This window comes from Rhinolophus hipposideros (genome assembly GCF_964194185.1).
Source record: "Rhinolophus hipposideros genome assembly, chromosome: 4".
NCBI classification, from domain to species: Eukaryota; Metazoa; Chordata; class Mammalia; order Chiroptera; family Rhinolophidae; genus Rhinolophus; species Rhinolophus hipposideros.
Genome location: NC_138050.1, coordinates 72,172,493 through 72,182,321, shown reverse-complemented (window position 1 = coordinate 72,182,321; position 9,829 = coordinate 72,172,493). Strand labels below are relative to the sequence as shown.

Below are 9,829 nucleotides of genomic sequence, written 5' to 3'. Positions count from 1 at the left end.
GGCTGTCTGTATTGTTCCCTTACTCACCTGTCTGTTTACTCTCTCACTAGTACCACACTGTCTAGTTCACTGTAGCTTTAAAGTAAGGCTTAAAGTCAGGTATTGTCAGGCCTCAGACTTTGTTCTTTGTCAGTATTGCTTTGGCCATTTTGGGTCTTTTGCCTTTTCATATAAACTTTAGAATCAGGTTGTTGATATCCAAAAGATAACTTGCTAAACTATTGATGAAGATTGCATTAAATCTCTAGATTAAGTTAATAATTTAGTTTCCCTCATGCACATACTCGACAGCTATCTGTTAAAAATTCTTAGTGTTGTATTTCACATCCCCCTGACTCTTTTGTAACTACCAGTTTGTTCTTCTTAATCTCTTCATCTTTCTCACCCAGCACCCCAATCCCCCTCCCATCTGGTAACCATCAGTTTGTTCTCCTATCTATGAGTATGTTTCTGCTTATTTGTTTACTCTGTTCTTTAGATTCCACATATAAGTAAGATCATGTGGTATTTGTCTTTTTCAGTCTGACTTATTTCACTTAGCATAATACCCTCAAGGTCCATCCATGTGGTCACAAATGATAAGATTTCATTCTTCTTTATGGCAGAGTAATAGTCCATTGTATAAATGTACCACTTCTTCTTTATCCAGTCATCTACTGATAAGCATTTCAGTTGTTTCCATATTTTGGCTATTGTAAATAGTGCTGCAATGAATATAGGGGTGTATACATCTTTTTGAATTAGTGTTTTGGAATATTTTGGATAAATACCCAGGAGTGGAATTGCTGGGTCATAAAATAGTTCTGACACTATGTAGAGTGTCAGACGGGTAATAGACTTATTGAGGTTATTACTTTGTGAGGCATATAAATTTCTAACTGCTATGTTATTTTGTATACCTGAAACTAATAAAAAATATAAATAAAATTAGCAATATAGTATAAACTTCCCTCCATATCAGAAATATATATATTCCACTCAAAAGAAAAAATTCTTAGTGGTGAACTTAAGTTATATGTACTATGCCTTATGGTTAAAATATTGGGACTGTGATTAGTAAAAAAGTATGGGTTTAGAAAAATGTAGTTATGATTTGAATTCTAGATTATTCATTCATTAGCTAAGTGATGCTGGCCAGACTACTTAAACCAGGTTAGCTACAGTAAAATAGGAAAATCACTACAATTGGAGACTAAATGAATGCCATATATGTCACCTTATTTAATTAATGCCATATTACATTCTCTGATATAGGGAAGGGTTTCAATAACTGGAATAGTGAAATAAAAGTAATAGTTCTACATATAATAAACATGGTGTGAGGGAGAGGAGTATTGGTGTTAACAATAGTAGTAGAAGTGCTTTTTTCCTGTTCAAGGAGTATTTACTGATAAATTATTTTGAGTTTCATAGTCTAATTAGGTACATTTTAAGATCTCTCTGGACAGGGATAACTCCAAACCAAGTAGCAATAGTCACAATTTTAAACAGAAATTTTAAAAGAAAATAGAAATCCAAATGGAATGTATATATCCAAACTCATTTCCTACATCATTTACTCAGGAAACTTCCCTTGACTCATCCTCAGCTGAATAATGCACCTCTTCTCACTTATTTTTTGTTTTATTATTTCAAGGGGCAGCTCATTACTCAGAATGTATTTCAAACTTACTCAGTAGAAATTCTTGCTTGGGCATTGATAAGTCTCCAATGATGTTTTATATATATACACATACACACACATATACATATATATACATGTATATACATATACATATATATGTATATATATGTTCAGGCACGTGTGTGTGTGTGTGTGTGTGTGTGTGTGTGTGTGTAGTCAGGCATTGAGCATTGAGCCTGCTGCAGCAAATTCAGTTTTCAGTGATCACAGTAGTAGAGAACTCCACTTGATGAAATATTAACACTTTTAGGCATAAATGAGAATTAACAACTTGATCAGGTTGTCAGGAAATGTATCTTCATGTGGATCTCTCACAGCCCGGAAATTATGCAAACTTCTAAAGTAATGGAAGATACATGGAATCAGAGAACAATACCAATAAAATGAGCTTGTGTTATGCATTTTATTATTGCTAGTATTTTAAATATATGTGCAAAGTCATGCAACAATTTCGCTCATTTGTCTACTTGAAAGGGTGGCATATTAAAAGAAAGTTATGCAAATTTGCAAAACATCACAGTACTCTTATAACAAATGCTGAAATCTTATATATTTGTAAATGTAATGTAAGTAGTCTATATAATAAGGGAACAAATCTAAAACTACTTAATGGAATTCAATTTGAAAATATGATGCTATATAAGATTTCTCACATTATAAAGTTTAACTTCAAAATAATATTAGTAATAATGGCAAACTTTATATGGATTGGGATATATTACCATATTTTATTTTTAGAGTTTCCATGTACATTCCTTAAGCTGAATAAAATGCATATTTACAGTGTTCTGCTCTCAATACAATTGTATTTTATCAATTTAAGCAGCTTTACAACATAATGTGCAAATCATTAATTTAAAAATGGCTATTGAGCATATATTATAAATATGATCAGACATGGGCCTTTAGAACATGGAGCTTATGGCCTGCTGCAGAGATTGACAGGTGAATAATAGTTATTAAATATAATTATGACTAAACTCTATGCAAATTTTAACGAAAATGTAGATGTCCCTAGTATTCTTGGAGAAATATATACATACATACAAAGTCTGACAATTAAGTTTGTGAACTCTTCCTAGAAAAAGTGGTACATACCTCATTGCTGAATATCACTGTGGTCGCACCTTCAAGTACTCCCCTTGGGCAGCTATGCACTGATACCAGTGCCTAGTCCACCCTTCAAAGCACTTTTAGAACTCCTTTTGTGGAATGGCCGTTAAAGCTGTCGTCATATTACCCTTGATGTCCTGAGTGTCATCAAAATGTCTTCCTTTCAATATTTTCTTTATCTTCAGGTAAAGAAAGAAGTCATGGGGGTGGAGGGGGCAGATCAGGTGAGTAGGGAGGGTGTTCCAATACAGTGATTCATTTACTGGCTAAAAACACCCTCACGGACACAGTGCCATGTGAGCTGGTTCATCATTGTCATGATGCAAGAGCCATGAATTATTGGCAAAAAGTTCAGGTCGTCTAACTTTTTCAAGCAGCATTTTCAGCACTTCCAAATAGTAAACTCAGTTAACTGTTTGTCCAGTTGGTACAAATTCATAATGAATAATCTGTCTGATATCAAAAAGGTTAGCAACATCATTGCAACAAGTTCACGAACTTAATCATCTGACCTCATATATGTATATATCTGAACCCATATGGTACATGAAAAATGGCCAAAAGTATTTTAAAATAACAGATTTGAAGAACATTTGTAGTTTCTTCCTCAAAACATGAGTGCTTTTAGCCAGACAGTAAATTGCAAACCATATCAAATCATATTTAGGGCAGATGATGAATCTGGTTGCAGATTTAACTAATCTACAGAATGTTATCTTGTTAGAGTTAGGAACTCTTCCTCCTAGCTGTTTGGTCAATTGACATAGAAGAGGCAGTCCTGAAGTCAGCAATTCAGGAGCCAGCCCTGCCTCTCTTGTCACTGCTCATTCTGCTGGCCCTCTGTGACTGAAGCTACACGGAACCCTGACTTTTGTTGACATCACTGATAGACACCCACTGCCCTTCCATGGACTCCTTCCACAGGGTCACCTTATTATCTCTGACCAAGACAGCCAGGACATTGGTTATGATAGACCAACTCACATTCCACACGTCATTGAATTTGTATTGTTGTTCGGGGGACCACATATTACTCGAGGGATTGACACAGGTCCAAATGAACACACACCCATTCTGGGAGTAGCTGGGAATGATGCTGGTGGATAGACCAATGGAGGGAGCCTAGGTCACGTATTGAACCCAATCACTGTGTGCTTGCAGCTTCCACTGAAGGTCCTCCTCCTCCTTCCACAGCTTGACAAGGTTGTCACAACTGATAGAGGCAAATTTCTTCATGTAGTTGGGCTTCTTCCCAGAAGCTGGTCTATGAGGCTTCCAGGTACAACAGCAGAGGCCCACCCGACAGCATTGCAGCCAATAGTGTGAGCACTGTTCATCTTCACTTCTTCCCACTGGCCCTCCTCAGTGCAGATTAGCAGGGAGATGGCCCTATCCAGAGCCCACAGGTCAGGATCAGGCTGAAGTTGTGGGGGTTCAGCACACAGTTTACTGAGGAGTCACATCCCCAAACCCTTTGATCTCTTTCCAGACAATGACTTTCAGGTCATAGGAGCAGGATGCCAGGATATGGCCATACATGCAGTGGGCCATGGCACTTGCCCCATAGGACCATTCATGACCCCTGAGTTATGCAATGACGATCTTCCCTATGCTATTTTTCTTTTGATAGCCCTTAAAATATTTAATATTGTTGCATATCTTTCAGAATCCATTTAGTTCATAAATGTTACACATTTGATTGTCAGGTCTATTAAGACAGATGCTATTATTTCATAAGATATATTTTCCATCATCCAATACAATGGCGAGTTCAATAAATATTGAATGAATTAATGGACAAATGAATGAATGTTAATAAAGGTATCTATTCACTAGTTTGCTCATTCGTTTTTCAAAGACATACATTTATTGTGAGCTGAGTGTTACCAGGGCCTTATGCTGGACTAAGATTTCACTGCTTATTGGCAGATAATCTACAGTAGGCAAAACATTAAGTTGCATGTTAAGTAATGTGTCACAATAACAAACGATGTACCTTTTCTTTCAGGTCACTCAAAGGGCTTACACTTAATATGGTTATTCTTTTCAATCGTCATTGATCCAAATATTCTAAATTTATGTCAGATATATCCTTAGCCATAACCTTGTTTATTTCTTAGATGCACTCTCTAGAAGTGATTATCTAATTATTTTTAATTCAACTACATATATTTTTGTGGAACTCAGTTAAGTAAACAATGTAATCAAAATTATTTAGTAAAAATTGATAATTATTTAATCTAGGGATCAGTGAAATCCATAACTCATGTGATTTGCTCTAGCAAGAAGGATACAACCTCTACTGCTGTTAAATCATGGCTGGGCTCTCTATGGTATGGAGAAAGTTTTCTATAAAAAAAAAAAAACACGAGTATGAAAAGAAGAGATTTAAGTTTGTTGATGTTAAACTTTGCCTAACAAATTGATATGAGATTTTCAAGTATTTAATACTTGGACAACTATTTATTTCTGGAGATAGAAATTTAAAATTGGCTATGGCAATCTGAGCTCTTTAATATTGACAGAACATCTTATATAAGGAAAGCTATTTCCTGCCTTTTCATTCCCTTAACAGTATCTTCTGATTTATAAGAGTTTTTAATTTTGATGAGTTTGCATTTTCATAATGTTTTTAAAATATCTAGTCAATTTTTATAAAACTTTTTTTTTTTAATGCTGAGAGTATTTGATGAATTTGGTAAATGCTGAATTTTGCTGAGTAGATTGAGTTTATAGATCAATTTTGGGGAAAAAATCTTGAAAATATTCTTCTAATCCATAAACATGATACATGTCTTTGTTTAAGCATTTTAATGTTTCTTTCTACAGATTTTATAGTTTTCAATCCTCCGGACTTGAAATATTTTTTTAAAAATTTATCCCCCCATTCTTTGAGTTTGTTGATGTTATTATACATAGAATTATTTTTATTTCCCTTCCCAAAAGTTTATTAAAATTATATTAAATATAATTGATTTTTGTTTATTAACTTTGTGCCCTGAGAACATACTAATTAATTATTACTATTAGTAATTGTTTTATAGATTCCTTTATTAATTTTACATTAAAAATTGTCATCTGAAATAGAAATACATTTATTTATAAATGAATTTATTTTTTTGAGTCTGTATAATTTTATTTTTTCTGGGCTTATTACAATGACCAGAACTTCCAAAATAATGTTGAAAAAAAGAGATTACAGTGGGAATCCTTGACATTTCCTGATTTTAGAAATACTCTATTTAATAATTTAACTTTAAGGATCTATATGTTTTATAGATGATCTTTACCAAATGTGGCATTTCCCTTTTATGTTTAGATTACTGAGAGTTTTTTTCATGAATAGATAGTAATTTTTTGTAAAAATAACCATATCTATCTTCCTTCAATTGTCTTATATCATCTGTCATATTAACTATATCCACTCTTTAAACTCCAATATATCTTCATAAATTAATTTTTGTGTTTATTTATTTATTTATTTATTTATTTATTTATTTCTCACATTAGTTTTTAAGCAATTTCTCACTATTTTTTCTCTCCTAAGTTGAGTTAAAAAATCTGGTTATATCCTATAATTTTCTTTCTCTCTTACTTCTAGTTATGTCAATTTTGCTGTCAAACAAATAAATATAACAATGAATGTGAAACACAGTACGAATTAAACAAATATTTGTTAACTGGTTTTATTTGGGTGTGCTAGATATATTTGGGCTACCAAATTATCAATATTTCTGTACTATATATTTTAAACCTGTATTTGTATTATTATTAAGTGAGAGAAATAATGAAGCACACTGATTGAAATGAGCAAAATTGAAATGGCTAGCATGAATAAACATTTGAAGGCCCATTCCGTTGTTTGAATTAGTTAAGATATCATATGCAGTATGTCACAGACTCTATATAAAAGGTAATTTCAAATTATAGAAGAAAACACATGACTTTTTAAGTTTGTCGTTTAATATATATTATTTTTTAAAAAATTGTTTTTCAAGGTCAATTTGAGCATCTACTTGGGACTAACCTCTTTGCTAGAACCTGAATTTGCAGAAATGAATAAGAATTCATCTTTCTTTGAAGACATAAAAGTTTAGTGACTGAATATTCAATGACTAACTTGAAATATTTTATCTAGATATTCTGGAATTTGAAAAAAATCAAATTGCATTTAAAATAAAGTATATTTTAAATGTATAGTTTTTCTTGTTTTGTTCTTTTACTTAGTATACCATCTTTTTTTATCTTAGAAGTATATTATTATACCAAGATATTATTAAGAGTCCCTATATTTTCATAAATTTTAAATGAATTCATAGAAAGAGGTCATGAGGTATGTGACTGAATCATCTTCATATTTAAAAGTATAATTGAAACCATAAATTAGCAAATTCTATGGGAAGAGCTATCACTATTTTAAAACAGTTAAAGTTGGTGGGAAAGTATCAATAATAAAGGTTAATAGGAATTGTGATGTCAAATTAACATTTCTTTCAATTAATGAACTTCATTAGTGCTCATCTGTTCGTGATTTAAGGTCAGTAGAGAGAAATCTAAATGGCAATGGTTAAATAAGACTTGTTAGAGAAAACAGGTTTGTTCTCATTCTTTATAAGTAGATAATTTAGATATCTTCCCAGCTAAAGTATTTTGACAATTTTTCATAAATGTCTCTTATAAAACCCAGTTTAAAATGACTTGTTCCATAGTTTCAAAAATTATTTCTACCTAATTATATTTCAATAGTACATAGAACATACAGAATATCCTTCAATTCCTTTGCCAAATGCAGGGTATAATTAATGTGATTTTCTTTACAAAGATGGCTGGCAAAGTTTATTTAATTCAATGTAATCCCACATATATTAAAAAAAAAAGATGTTTTCATGACAATGAAAAGAGATTAATATCTTGTCTTAGTTTAGAAATAAATTTCCAGCTTAAAATATGAATATCTATATTACACTATGCACAACACTAGCCACTAAACTTTGCCTAAATAATTTGACTTTTGTTGGATAAAACAGGTATAGAATGTCATACCAGAATTTTCAATGTAATGTAGAAAGTGCTATTCCACTATGAATGAATATTTTTGTTTGTATTGAGGGTCTAGTACTCTCACCTCTGAAGAGATTTTAATACATTCTTCAGTTACCCAGGAAATCAAGACATCTTATACTTGGAAATTCTGCTATTAGATACCTGTAGGATACGCCTGGTGATTTCAACCTCAAAAGATTACATTAGCATAATAACAGTATTTAAAACAAAATTGTCTCATTTGAAATGTCATCATTTCTCATATATTTATTTTTATCTCCTAACGCTCGCATAGCAAGTAACTGGGGATATAATGCTTTTCTTAAGACAGCGATACCAAATATTAACATCTAACCAGTTGTTTCTCTAAATTGTATATTATCTGAATTGAAACAGGAAAAATAAAGCTGTTATGTGTGTATTTGTAAGATGACCTTCATGACCAGAATTGCTATTGATGTTAAACTTAGTACTCTGTGAATTTAGATGGATGGTAAATGGCAGTGGTTTTCATATGCATTTGCTTGGAAAAACAAAGTAATGTATTCCCAAATTTGAAGAATGATAAAACAAAACAAAACAATAATTTGCCTTTTTAAAACAACTACAGCTTCTGTAGCCACACTGTACAATGTTACTAAATAAACTCACCACATTAAATTCCATGCATGTTATCAAAGAGAACAACCCAGGGATGAGGGGCATTTCACTCGGTGTGTAAGTGCATGCACTTAAGATTCACTTAAATAACACTTAAGTTCAAAGCACTGCTTACCATTTAATAGATTAGGTGAGTTATTTAAATCTTATTTTATTCTATCAAATGAAAACACTAAGAAAGAAGCCACACTTCATGTTAACAATAAATAATGCATACACAATGCACAAAGTTCCTCGAATATTGTAAGAACTAATTCAATGATACCTATTATAGTAATTTGATAAGTAACCTTTTCCCCAACATTTTGTTTAAACATAGATACTAAAAATGAATTCAAAACAGCTGCAGTTCTTCTAAGTAGAGATTTTCAAAAGAAGAAAAAAAAATTAAAGTAGGTATCATATGACTGTCAAAGGGCATTTCAAACCCATAAATATCCTGTTTCCCTGAAAATAAGATGTAGCCGGACCATCAGCTCTAATGCGTCTTTTGGAACAAAAATTAATGTAAGACCTGGTATTACATTTGTATTATATCATATTATATCATATCATATCATATCATATCATATCATATCATATCATATCATATTATATTATTATACATCATAATATTATACATCATATTATTATACCATATTATTACACCAGTCTTATAGTAAAATAAGACCGTGTCTCATAATAATTTTTGCTCCAAAAGATGCATTAGAGCTGATGGTCCAGCTAGGTCTTATTTTCGGGGAAACAGTAGATTTTCAAAACCATAATATTTGATCAATTATTCAATATTTATTAGTTTGGTAATATAGTTACATTAATGCAGAATTTTCTTGTTTAAATCTTGATTTCATTGGTTATTTAAAAACGTAAATGTAAATGTAAACTATTTAAATTGATAGATAGTTGAAAATTTTATGAAATAATGTATATCTTAGGGCATCAAAATGTGCTTTGAGATTTATCTAAGCCTATCAGTTTAGTTAGAATAGTTGCTGGTACGGTAAAATAGGTATTTTCACAACCAGTTATGAAATGTTTGCTTACTAGTGGGCTTTGGTTATTTTATACTTTCTATATGTTGATAATCAGCATTTTTTAAATTTTCATTAATATTTGTAATTTTTTGTATGAAAGATGATACTCAACTTTTCCCCCTCTTTTTAGTTTTCCTTTCTCTCTTTTTCCCTTTCTCCTCCCTCTATCCCTTCTTCCTTTCTTTCTTTTCTTCCTCCCTTCCCTCCTTCTCTGAGAGAAAAAGCAGAAATGAAAAATCAACAAGATGGATCCCAAAATTCATATTGAGCAATATAAATTATTGTTCAAATTCAA

At 31.7% G+C, this 9,829-nt stretch overlaps 1 pseudogene across 1 annotated transcript; it reads right to left on the bottom strand.

Moving 5' to 3' along the window:
* Positions 1 to 3,614: 3,614 nt before the first annotated feature.
* On the bottom strand, positions 3,615 to 4,348 carry LOC308496904 (protein SEC13 homolog; annotated as a pseudogene). The gene has a single exon. The product of its transcript is annotated as a protein SEC13 homolog (transcript).
* Between the last annotated feature and the right edge of the window lie 5,481 nt (positions 4,349 to 9,829).